Source organism: Armigeres subalbatus, chromosome 3, assembly GCF_024139115.2.
Source record: "Armigeres subalbatus isolate Guangzhou_Male chromosome 3, GZ_Asu_2, whole genome shotgun sequence".
NCBI lineage: Eukaryota > Metazoa > Arthropoda > Insecta > Diptera > Culicidae > Armigeres > Armigeres subalbatus.
In genome coordinates, this window is record NC_085141.1 from 155,680,838 (window position 1) to 155,693,976 (window position 13,139).

The following is a 13,139-nucleotide window of genomic DNA, read 5'->3' on the forward strand; positions in this document are numbered from 1 at the left end:
CAACCAAATAATCAACCAACCAATCAAGTAACCAACCAGTCAAACAAGCTACCAATCTACCAAGCAATCAAGCAACCAACCAACTAATCAACCAATCAAGCAACCAACCAACTAATTAACCAAGCAATCAACAAAACAACTTATCAACTAACCAGCCGACCAACTAATCAACCAATCAACTAAATAACCACAACCAATCAATCAACCAGTAAATTATTCAACCATTCAAGCTAGCTACCATACCAATCAATCAATCAACAAGCAATCAACCAATCAAGCAACTTAGCCACTTAGTCGATTGATGTGTAACAATATGGATCTTCGGGCCTCTCAATAAAAGTTCGTTTTGAAGTTATCTTAAAATAGGTATGTATTCGTAATCATTACGGTAATTTATTACACATTACGGTAGTGTGGGCAGCAATGCGAGTCCCCAAGTTATGCAAATGTATCTCCGTAAATATAATCAATTATTCATATTGAATAAATGTCATCGTGTATTTCCGTCGTGCGTCCACAATGTAGTCCTTGAGGTCCGACAACTCAAGCAGATTAAGAATCTCTTGATTGACCCCGTTATCAAGTCGTTCCAAACATCTGACTCCAGCGGTTCAACATTGTAGTACTCTTGCTCATGCTTCACCAGCTGCTGCTCTTACCCCTCCGGCGCGTCGTCCGTGTCGATCCCATCAACGTCTAACGACACAATCGCAGACATCCTCCTCCTCCGTTAATCCAATTGCTTCACTTCGGGAAACGCTCGAGGATGAATTTTCTTGGTGGGTACCACTTTAGCGCCATTGCTGGTACGTTTCACTCCCTGACCTCGAGTGTACCGCTGTTGTTGTGTTTCTTGTTTCGGCTTCAGAACATTGGTTTCCACCGTGATGATCATGGATGGACCCGGATTGTAGACCCCTAGCTGTTGTTGTTGCCGCTGCTGAGCTAATTCACCGGTGCATCTCATCGTCCAGAATAATCATCATCATCCATGTTTTAGGCTTTATTATTATTGTTTCACCATAACTGCACTCAAATCGACAAACTCGTCTCGATTCATTGATTTTTGAATCAGAAACAGGAGGTAAACAAAAATGGAAATGACAACTGTTGTCAAACTGACTGACAACTGACAAACTGATTCGAATTGAGGGGCTTCTCAATGGTCGAGTGATTGTAATAATTGTAATCCGTCACTCCCCAGGGGTATATAGTGGTGCCCGGAAAAATGGCCACCCCTCCGTCTATGTATTCGTCAATGGTTCTTTTGGTTGAAGTGGAAGCAAATTTGGCAGCAATGTAAGAATAGTCCTCTATTAGATACTGGCGCAGTAGAAGCCGTGCCACTTTTTTGAGAAACCTAAAATTGGGAAGAAGAAACCAAATTAGTCTTCAGTCACATTTTAAATTCCATACGATTGAATTAAATGATATTAGAAAAATATGTACATTTGGAGCCGAATGAGGGAACATCCATAAATTAACGTGTTCGGGTCAATATGAATCGTACTTTCTAATTCTCGGGTACTTATTCAAAAGGACGTATGTAATTTTGTAAACAAAGATTTAAACGTCGATATGTTCAATCTGATTGCACACCCACGCAAACCAACACCACCAACAGGAAGCCTAAGCTTCCCCCTATCTTTCTATGGTGATGGTTTGCGTGGGAGGGCTATCAGATCGGACAAATCAACGTTTGAATCTTTGTTTACAAAATCACATACGTCCTTTTGAATAAGTACCCGAGAATTAGTCAATATTCCTGCTGATGTTCTAAGTTCTCCAAATCATTCGGGCTTTCAGACCTATAATAGGTCTACCACGTCAACTGCACTCGGTACGAAACCGATTATATCCATATAGTAGATCCTTAGAGACCATATATGTATGATTTACGATTTAGATATGTTTTTAGATAGAAGCTAAAATTAGAAAACATTAGCCGTTTCAAAGGCTATTTTTTCTCCCTTTATTTATGTGTTGTTCAAAGGCCAAATACAAATATGTACGCCTATTTGAAAAGTTTCCTCTCTACAGCTAACCAGAGATTACAACATATTATTGCAATCCTGCATTAGTTTCGCGTACAGCTTGCCGCGTACACATATTGCATTAAGTAAACGGCAGGCCCTTGCATTACACAGGATAATCCACATAAATTTATCGGCTATACCATGAATTTTAATTTTAAGAACGAAAAGCGTACAAATAAATAACTGCAAATGATCTATTTTTTCCTGACCGAGGTCCTGACGTAGTCAATTGATTTTCTTAAGAGGCTGAATCAAAAGTAAATTCCATCATAAATCCAGAACATGTTGGACATCATAAAAAATATCACGCCTAATGGAAATCTGTTAAATTTTAATTTCTGTCCTCTCCAATTCACTTTAATAGGTACTTACGGAGCAATACTGAAAGCGCTCTGCTACGTTCCATCCGACGTGACTTTGTTGTTTCGAAGCGCCAGGCCCTCTTTTGTTCCCCTTTTCATTGCCGGCCAGTCGCCTCCGCTCGGCATCGACAATGAGTATTTCGAGGTACCATCCAGGGTTAGACGACAATCGCATCCATGATATCCCTCGACGATGTTGTGTACTCTTCATGGATCCAGAGTGCTGCTCGTTGAATTTTTAGAGAATTGGCAGCTGGGCAAACTTCTGAGTTTCTAGGTATTACAGTTGCAGTGAAATTTGATGTAACAACAGGGAAGAGTTCCGACCAGGAGTTAAGGATACTTTCCGTTGCCTCCATTGCCATTGTGAGTCTTGGAAGCATTCTTCTAAAGTACAAACCATCAAGACATGAAGATAAATAGATCAATGCTCTTTTCTGATCGGCGTGTAACATTGAAATGCATTAATGCAAGCGAAATAAAACATATTCTGCTCCGTACCCAAAAAGTTTGCAATCAATTACGGCTCGTCTGGGTGGTAGGTCCTACCCGAAGTATTTGTAGATATAGCACGGTATTCCTTCTAACATACGAATGGTGGTGTTTAAGAAAAGCTCGAATAGCTGGGATCATAAATTCCAGGAGTTTCCGGCTTGCTTGCAATCATCTCCTGCAGCCAAACACCATATGGTAAAGTCTTCGGCAGGATTTCCCAGTGAAGCAGCAACAACTTCTTGACTGTGTGATTCTGCAGTGGAAGTGCGAACCGGATGATTCGTCATCAGAAGGTTCGGTAGACGTTCCTCGTTCAACGGTATATATATCGATCACATTTTACGGTCATCCGACAATTCTGCAACAAAAACATACTGCGTCAAAATAATTCGAATATTTATTTGACAGTAGGCACATATTTTGTCGAGTTTCAAAGAAATATTCATTTACCTACCTGAAAATGAAAAAACTTCCCCAATTTTTTGCCATCAAAAACACTCATGCAAACGAAAACGACAGTCCATGGAAATGACAACTGTTGTCAAACTGACGTGATTAGAATTGAGGGGCTTCTCAATGGCCGAGTGATTGTAATAATTGTAATCCGTCACTCCCCAGGGGTATATAGTGGTGCCCGAAAAAATGGCCACCCCTCCGTCTATGTATTCGTCAATGTTAAAACTGATTTAGCACAAGCCGTTTCAAGTTTGCATGTTAGTATGGGGAAATTTATTTTTCCATTAGATGTACTGATTATGGCGTTTTCTCATTAATCGCAGGCGAAAAGAAAACCTACATAGCTAAAAGCAATAGTTAACAGCTTTTACTCAGCGAAAACCGCGTCTTGATTGATAGCCCCAAAAATTAGTAAACGATTTTAATACAGGTTGCGAATCTTTAGTTATGCTCGTTTAACATCTTTGAGGGCATCACTGAAACGTGCAGCGCAACCTCGAGCGCAACATAGTAGCCTGAATTTGTGTGTGTGCTATCTTTCGCGCAACGAGCAACAATGTTGCCTGTTTAAGAGTTACGTAATTAGCTCCAGAAAACTACGGTATAGGTATAGCACAGACAAACAGACGTAACACTGATGAGATTCCCATCGTCCTTGCATTGAATGGTCGTTTTAAATTAAACTGATTACTCGTTTTACACCTAGAGACGCGCGCATCGTTTACCTTTGGATTTGACATCTCACACTAGCGCCTTCTGTTGACATTGTCGTACTAAATAACATTTCATGCAACATGCACGCGAGATGGTAATAAAGTAACTGGGCGATGGATTTTTTAGAAAATTGTTCTAACTGTCACGTCTGTTTGTCTGTGGGTATAGGTTAAATTCGATTACTAATTATTGGAACGAATAATTAAGATGCGGTTTTCATTGAGTGAAAGCTCCTGAGTATGTATTCCTTTAGCCACCTTTAGCTATGTTGGTTTTCTTTAACCTGCACTTAATGATGAAGCGTCATAAGTATAATGAAGAAATAAATTTCTGTATATTAATCACCGACGAACCGACGTGTCACTGGCGCTCTCTGATTGTCCCACGCTTTTTAACGGTCATTCGCTTTAGCGGGCGATCGCTCCTGTCAAGTGAGCTAAAGACACAACTCCGCTGCAATGTTAATACACGTAGGTTGGTGGCTGAGCTACGAAACCTTCGCGAGCCATTATAGGAGTGGCGGTAGTGTTCGGTAGTGTTCATGGCGTCGTGGGCAGCAAATTTGAATTATTTTCTATGGGGTGACACGTCGGTTCGTCGGTGTATTAATTTGCATGCAAACTTAACCCTTATGCGGCCAACAAAAAAAACACACGTGGATGGCCGACAGGGTACCCGTGTTCCCATAAATTGATATTCTCATAACTTCAACAATTTTCAACCGATTTGGATAATTTTGACAGTTTTGGAAACAGAAACTCATATCCGTTTTGCCCATTGTCAAGGTTTACAGCTTATGCCCATGGTTATACAAGAAATCTTTGAAGTAAGGCTTAAGAGTCTACACGCGTAACCAAAGGCCATTCAGCCAGTTTCAAATATGCTACAAGCTCTTTGCGCTTCTTAGAATTGAAGGTGTTCACAGTATATGCTTCGGGTAATGCAAAAATCCCTGAAATGAGGTCTTAGTCATCCGAGAAATCTCTGGAGTAAAGCCTAAAGATCTATTCGCGTAACCAAAGGCCTATTATGCAAATACAAATACGGTACATGCTCTTTGTGGTACTTAGCGTAGAATGCGTTCACAGTATATGTTCCGAGTCATCCAAGAAATCTCTGGAGTAAGGCCTTAAGGTCTACATTCGTAACCATGGGTCTATGGACTTGTCTCAAAAGTGGTACATGCTCTTTGCGCATCATGAAATCAAATATGATCACTACATATATTCTACGCTATCGAAGAAATCTCTCGGATAAGTCCTCTGGCGCCTTCATTGCATATGTTCATGGTCATCCAAGAAAACCCTGGAAAAGGCCTTCAGGTCTACACGCGTAACTAGAGATCTTTTAGATCGTTTCAAAACTGGTACATGCCCTGTGTGGTACATAGAATAGAACGCCTTCATTGCATATGTTCATGGTCATCCAAGAAAACCCTGGAAAAGGTCTTAAGATCTACACTACACGCGTAAACAAAGATCTTTCAGATTTTTTCAAAAGTGTTGCATGCCCTTTGTGGCACATATAATAGATTGCGACCATTGCATAGGTTCATGGTCATCCAAGAAAACCCTGGAATAGGCCTTTAAATTTGAATGGGTACCCAGAGATATTTTGGCTTGTTTAAAAAGTGGTACATGCCCTTTGTGGTACATAGAATAGAATACGTCCATTGCATATGTTTATGGTCTTCCAAGAAAATGCTAGAATAGGCCTCAGGATCTTCACATTTAACCAGATAACTTTCGGATTGTTTCAAAAGTGGCATATGCCCTTTGTGGTACATAGAATATACCGCTTTCATTGCATATGTTCATGGGTCCAAGAGAACACTTGAACAATCCTCAAGAACTTCACGCGTAACCAGAGTTCTTTCGGCCTATTTGAATAGTTATACATGCCTTTTATGGTACGTAGAATAGAATGCACCCATTTCAAATGTTCATGGTCATCCAAGCAAACCCTGAAGTAAGGCATTAGGATCTACACCAGAGATATATCAGCCTGTTTTAAATTTGGTACATGCCTTTGGGGTTCATGAATAACATGCGTTCATGGCATATGCCAATGGTCATCCTAGAAATTTATGGAATATCTAGAGGGTCTTTAAAGTCACTCCTTACGGAATCCAAGTTTCAAAGTGCTCGCGTTTTCAGGGCACACCACTCGATACGGAAGCAACGCACAACTGTCATTTTTATTATTTCATGCATGCTGCGACGCAGCAAAGCTAAATCAACAAAAATGACAGTTGTGCGCCGCCTCCGTATCGATTGGTGTGCCCCCGAAAACGCGAGCACTTTGAAACTTGGATTCCGTGAGGAGTGTCCTTAATCTAATTTCAATATGGTACATGATCTTTGCAATATTAGCCCGTTTTTTCCCTCACGCTCTCGGCGTGAAGTTGTACCGTTCCAATTTATTTACATTTTGCATTTCCAAAGAATAGACAACTTCATATTAGTGATATGATTCATTCATTTTCATTTATTTAGTTAACATCTAAACAGATAACACTGAATCAACAATTTGACGCCACAATGCACGGTTCGAGGCCGCATCTCTCCATCCTCGGATACGCCCCACGCTCGCCAAGTCGTTCTGCACCTGGTCTGCCCATCTCGCTCGCTGCGCTCCACGCCGTCTCGTACCTGCCGGATCGGAAGCGAACACCATCTTTACAGGGTTGCTGTCCGGCATTCTTGCAACATGTCCTGCCCATCGTACCCTTCCGGCTTTAGCTACCTTCAGGATACTGGGTTCGCCGGAAATGGGCGAGCTCTTGGTTCATTATTCGCCGCCACACACCGTCTTCTTGCACACCGCCAAAGATGGTCCTAAGCACCCGTCTCTCGAATACTCCGAGTGCTTGCAAGTCCTCCTCGAGCATTGTCCATGTTTCATGTCCGTAGAGGACTACCGGTCTTATTAACGTCTTGTACATGACACATTTGGTGCGGTGGCGAATCTTTTCGACCGCAGTTTCTTCTGGAGCCCGTAGTAGGCCCGACTTCCACAGATGATGCGCCTTCGTATTTCACGACTAACGTTGTTGTCAGCCGTTAGCAAGGATCCGAGGTAGACGAATTCCTCGACCACCTCGAAGGTATCCCCGTCTATCATAACACTGCTTCCCAGGCGGGCCCTGTCGCGCTCGGTTCCGCCCACAAGCATGTGCTTTGTCTTTGACGCATTCACCACCAGTCCAACTTTTATTGCTTCACGTTTCAGGCGGGTGTACAGTTCTGCCACCTTTGCAAATGTTCGGCCGACAATGTCCATGTCATCCGCGAAGCAAATAAATTGACTGGATCTGTTGAAAATCGTACCCCGGCTGTTACACCCGGCTCTCCGCATGACACCTTCTAGCGCAATGTTGAACAACAGGCACGAAAGTCCATCACCTTGTCTTAGTCCCCGGCGCGATTCGAACGAACTGGAGTGTTCGCCCGAAATCTTCACACAGTTTTGCACACCATCCACCGTTGCTTTGATCAGTCTGGTAAGCTTCCCAGGGAAGCTGTTCTCGTCCATAATTTTCCATAGCTCTACGCGGTCTATACTGTCGTATGCCGCCTTGAAATCAACAAACAGATGGTGCGTTGGGACCTGGTATTCACGGCATTTTTGAAGGATTTGCCGTACAGTAAAGATCTGGTCCGTTGTCGAGCGGCCGTCAACGAAGCCGGCTTGATAACTTCCCACGAACTCGTTCACTAATGGTGACAGACGACGGAAGATGATCTGGGATATTACTTTGTAGGCGGCATTAAGGATGGTGATCGCTCGAAAGTTCTCACACTCCAGTTTGTCGCCTTTCTTGTAGATGGGGCATATAACCCTTCCTTCCACTCCTCCGGTAGCTGTTCGGTTTCCCAGATTCTGACTATCAGTTTGTGCAGGCAAGTGGCCAGCTTTTCCGGGCCCATCTTGATGAGCTCAGCTCCGATACCATCCTTACCAGCTGCTTTATTGGTCTTTAGCTGTTGAATGGCATCCTTAACTTCCCTCAAGGTGGGGGCTGGTTGGCTTCCATCGTCCGCTGAACTGACGTAGTCATCTCCTCCGCTGCATTGACTTTCACTGCCTGTACTCTCAGCGCCATTCAGATGTTCCTCGTAGTGCTGCTTCCACCTTTCGATCACCACACGTTCGTCCGTCAAGATGCTCCCATCCTTATCCCGGCACATTTCGGCTCGCGGCACGAAGCCTTTGCGGGGTGCGTTGAGCTTCTGGTAGAACTTGCGTATATCTTGAGAACGGCACAGCTGTTCCATCTCTTCGCACTCCGCTTCTTCCAGGGGGTCTGCTGTCTCCGCTTCCGTCTATAACGTTCCGGGTTCTTCCAGGTACCTTGTTGCAGCGCGACCGCCCACGCTGCGTCCTTTTTCTCCAGAATCTGTCTGCACTCTTCGTCGAACCAATCGTTCCGTCGACTTCGACCCATATACCCGACGTTGTTCTCCGCTGCGTCGTTAATGGCTGCTTTAACTGTACTCCAGCAGTCCTCAAGAGGGGCCCCATCGAGCTCACCCTCTTCCGGCAACGCTGCCTCGAGATGCTGCGCGTATGCAGTGGCGACATCAGGTAGCTTCAGTCGCTCTAGGTCGTACCGCGGCGGTCGTCGGTACCGAACATTGTTGATGACGGATAGTTTTGGGCGCAGTTTAACCATCACCAGATAGTGGTCAGAGTCGATGTTAGCGCCACGATATGTCCTGACGTCGATAATGTCGGAGAAGTGCCGTCCATCAATCAGAACGTGGTCGATTTGTGATTCTGTCTGCAGTGGTGATCTCCAGGTGTACCGATACGGGAGGCTGTGTTGGAAGTAGGTGCTACGAATGGCCATATTCTTGGAGGCGGCGAAATCAATTAGTCGTAGGCCGTTTTCGCTCGTCAGCCGGTGAGCCGGTGAGCGCTGAACTTTCCAATAGTCGGTCTAAACTCCTCCTCTTGGCCAACCTGAGCGTTCAAATCTCCTATGATGATTTTGACGTCGTGTCTTGGGCAGCTGTCGTACTCACGTTCCAGCTGCGCGTAGAATGCGTCCTTATCATCATCAGTGCTTCCGGAGTGTGGGCTATGGACGTTGATTATGCTGAAGTTGAAGAACCGGCCTTTGATCCTCAACCTGCACATTCTTTCACTGATCGGCCACCACCCGATCACGCGCCTTTGCATATCACCCATCACTATGAAAGCTGTTCCCAGCTCGTGTGTGTTGCCGCAGCTCTGGTAGATGGTATGATTACCTCTAAACGTTCGCACCATTGATCCCTTCCAACAAACCTCCTGCAGCGCTACGATGCCGAATCCACGGTCCTTGAGCACATCGGCAAGTATGCGTGTGCTCCCGATGAAGTTGAGAGATTTGCAGTTCCACGAACCGAGTTTCCAATCGCTAGTCCCTTTTCGTCGCAGTGCACAATGGTCCCAGAGTCGAATCTAGCAAGACAAAAATGTTTGCGCCAAAACTATTAGTTTTAGATATATAGTGTCTTTGGGAAAAAAAATCATATTTTTGACGATTTTTTTCCATGTAGTGAAATTAGGGTGGTACCTATATTTTAGAAGTTCATAATATCAACTTTTTAATTTTTTTGTAAAGACTTGTGCAATGTTCCACAAAGTTGTAGAGCATCTAATTTTGAGCAACTTTGCCGAAGAAACCATTTTTCTATCACTTATGGTTCACAAGTTATGAGCTTTTTCAATAAATACGTTAGGGCGGTCCCTAAAAATCGGTATTCTTCACATAACTTTTTATACATTCATTTCTCGCATAAACTTTGTTCCGAGCACTTTTAGGACTTTTGAAGACGCACATTTTTGTTGAGAACCATGGATCTATCTCTTATAACAAAAAAGTTATTCGAGTTTTTGTATGAAAAACATGTTTTTTCATATGCGTATATTTCAAAATGGAGCAAACCGATTTTCAATCTATTGGTTCTATTCGAAAGCTCGCACTTTTCTGCGTTTATGGTGGGAAAACTGAGAGAGCGTTTTTTGTTTAAAGCGTTTTATTTCATTTTGAAAAAATATGTTTTTAATCGAAAAACGGCTATAACTTGATAAATAAACGAGATAGGTCCATGGGTCTTCAACAAAAAGATGTGCCTTTAGAAGTTCTAAATGTGGTCCATACAAAGTATCCCTCAAAAATCAATACATAAAAATATATTTAAAAAAAACGGTTTTCGTAAGGAAATAAACGTTAGTTAGATCAAAGTAGGCTGGTCGACAGAGCGTATGATTTTTTTTACGTTATTGTGCCTTGCAACAAAAATTACAACTTTCGTGATAATTTTCCAAAGCTCTCATAGATGTGAAAAATTTCTCCGCAGTACAAATAGCACGTGCTATCCAAGCATTCACCGCTAGGATGCACCGCGTGGCGGCCAAATGTGAAGATTTGATTTTAACGTAATAGTAATAAAAACATTTCAGTAGCTAACCACTGGTCATCTTTGCTTTCTCCCACTGGCGATACAGAAAAAAATCTAATCAACACAAGATAGGCTTGTAACAAAGGCTATACTTCAAAAGTGACGTACTTTTAACGCTACATATCCAACAGAAAACCAAGCTACTACCATTAATATGCATAGTAGCCTGATTTTCTGTTTGATGTTTAGCATGGCACACAAAAGACATGGCAGTCTCAACGCGTATGTAAACATTCAGTATGAATGAACCGGTAAACCGAGAAAATGCGCTCTCTAGTTCAGACTACTTTGATCGATCTAACGTTTATTTCCTTACGAAAGCCGTTTTTTTAAATATATTTGTATTTACTGATTTTTGAGGGATACTTTGTATGGACCACATTTAGAACTTCTAAAGACACATCTTTTTGTTGAAGACCCATGTACCTATCTCGTTTATTTATCAAGTTATAGTCATTTTTCAATTAAAACATATTTTTTCAAAATGAAATAAAACGCTTTGAACAAAAAACGCTCTCTCAGTTTTCCCACCATAAACGCAGAAAAGTGTGAGCTTTCGAATAGAACCAATAGATTGAAAATCGATTTGCTCCATTTCAAAATATACGCATATGAAAAAAACATGTTTTCCATACAAACACTCGAATAACTTTTTTGTTATAAGAGATAGATCCATGGTTCTTTAACAAAAATGTGCGTCTTCAAAAGTCCTAAAAGTGCTCGGAACAAAGTTTATGCGAGAAATGAATGTATAAAAAGTTATGTGAAGAATACCGATTTTTAGGGGCCGCCCTAACGTATTTATTAAAAAGCTCATAACTTGTGAACCATAAGTGATATAAAAATGGTTTCTTCGGCAAAGTTGCTCAAAATTAGTTGCTCTACAACTTTGTGGAACATTGCACAAGTCATTACAGAAAAATTAAAAAGTTGATATTATGAACTTCTGAAATATAGGTACCACCCTAATTTCACTACATGGAAAAAAATCGTCAAAAAATATGAATTTTTTCCCAAAGACACTATATATCTAAAACTAATAGTTTTGGCGCAAACATTTTTGTCTTGCTAGATTCGACTCTGGGACCATTGTGCAGTGGTCTTCGCCGATGGTTCCGGTCCGTACTCTCTTGTTGATTGTTCGTTGCTTATGATTTTTTAAAGGCTGGCTTGCAGGGCCTGACACCAAACCCCTAAATTTCCGGAGGACCATATTTCCGGCAGACCATTGTACACAGTTTCACTTAGAGTCCCTCGCTGGCACTCGGACGATGATCAGCCGCTCCTAACATGGAGAACAGACGCTGTTGTGAGCCGATCCTGACATGGAGAACAGACGCTCAATACGATTTGCACCTCTGGAGAGGAGCAAACCCCCCTCCCTGTCAGCATACGACCATAGTTCCCACCGGGGTTGGTTACCCGATCTTCCCTAAGGTTGCTCGTATCCCGGCCAGCACCGCGGGAGGTAGGGATAGGAGTTGCTGGGTAAGAGGCTAAGGACCGCGAGATGGGGTCTATTTTATTCCTTCAGGTACGCGAAGTACCAATGGTACGCTTTACCCAGCATTTGCCGTGCCAGTGATATGAATGAAGTTTGTATACTACCTGGAACCAACAACAAAAAGACAACAATAACTACTTGGAATGCTAATATATCAAGATGAGGTTTCACCTCTTGTTTATTCTTCAGTAACTGCCCAGAGCTAATGACAACAACTTGAACTACTTGAAATGCAAACATATACCAATAGCCTTCCGTTCGTGGGTTGATCTGCAGATCATTCCTATATAGAGTTCATAGTACCTACTTAGTACCATGGCAAAAACAAAAACTACAGCAGACGTTCGATAACTGCAAGTCATTTAATAGCTTCGATAACTACGAAGGACCTCCGTCGTCCTCCGTAGCTTAGCGGGTACTGATGAAACCAAATTCACAGCACCGGGAATGCAACCGAACTCTCGCAATACATTCTCAGAACTAACTCTCTCATATATGTTTTTGTACAATGCCAACCAAGTAAGATGAGTATTTAGTATTATCTGGCTCCTACACACTTGCTTCATCATCAACGGCGCTCGATGAAGTAGGCTTGTGTGAGATTGTGCCAGTTGCTCGTCAGATTCCAACCCGACCACATAAGCGAAGAGAGATCGCCTTTCGAGTTCAGTACATTCAAAGTTAATTGCCTATGTTCCGGGTATTGACCCAGACAACCAGAATGCATGCATAATAGAATTGTTTTTTTGTTATGCGATGCCTATGCACACAATTTTCATCGCATACCAGTCGCGAAAACGCTTTTTACGTACAAAAGTGGAGGTGATATATGTGTATTTTTCACGCGACGTTGCACGGCAGTATATGCGATGTGTACGATTTTTATGCGAGTTCGTTCGTTATACATTGCGATGTAGTTTGTATAACAAACTCTGTTTGACAGATCATCCGATTTCATTTGAGTTTGTTTGCAGGAATATGCGATGACAACAAATGAAACTGGAATTAAGTCGTAAAATAGCCTACTATGCGGGAAAATTCATAAATAAACTGATGAGCTTCGCACCTCAATGCGATTTTGATGAAATATGGATCGGTAAACGATTTTATTCGTACATTC

The 13,139-nt window shown here is 42.4% G+C and overlaps 1 long non-coding RNA gene across 2 annotated transcripts; it reads right to left on the reverse strand.

The window, feature by feature from the left end:
• Positions 1 to 352: 352 nt before the first annotated feature.
• LOC134220430 (uncharacterized) lies at positions 353 to 3,459 on the reverse strand. Of its 2 annotated transcripts, XR_009981895.1 has the most exons (4): positions 3,348 to 3,459; positions 2,900 to 3,251; positions 2,409 to 2,835; positions 353 to 1,360 (listed from the first exon to the last, which is right to left on the reverse strand). It is a non-coding gene; the product is annotated as an uncharacterized LOC134220430 (long non-coding RNA). The 2 variants fall into 2 exon arrangements; XR_009981894.1 differs by having other exon boundaries at positions 2,409 to 3,251.
• Positions 3,460 to 13,139: the final 9,680 nt, after the last annotated feature.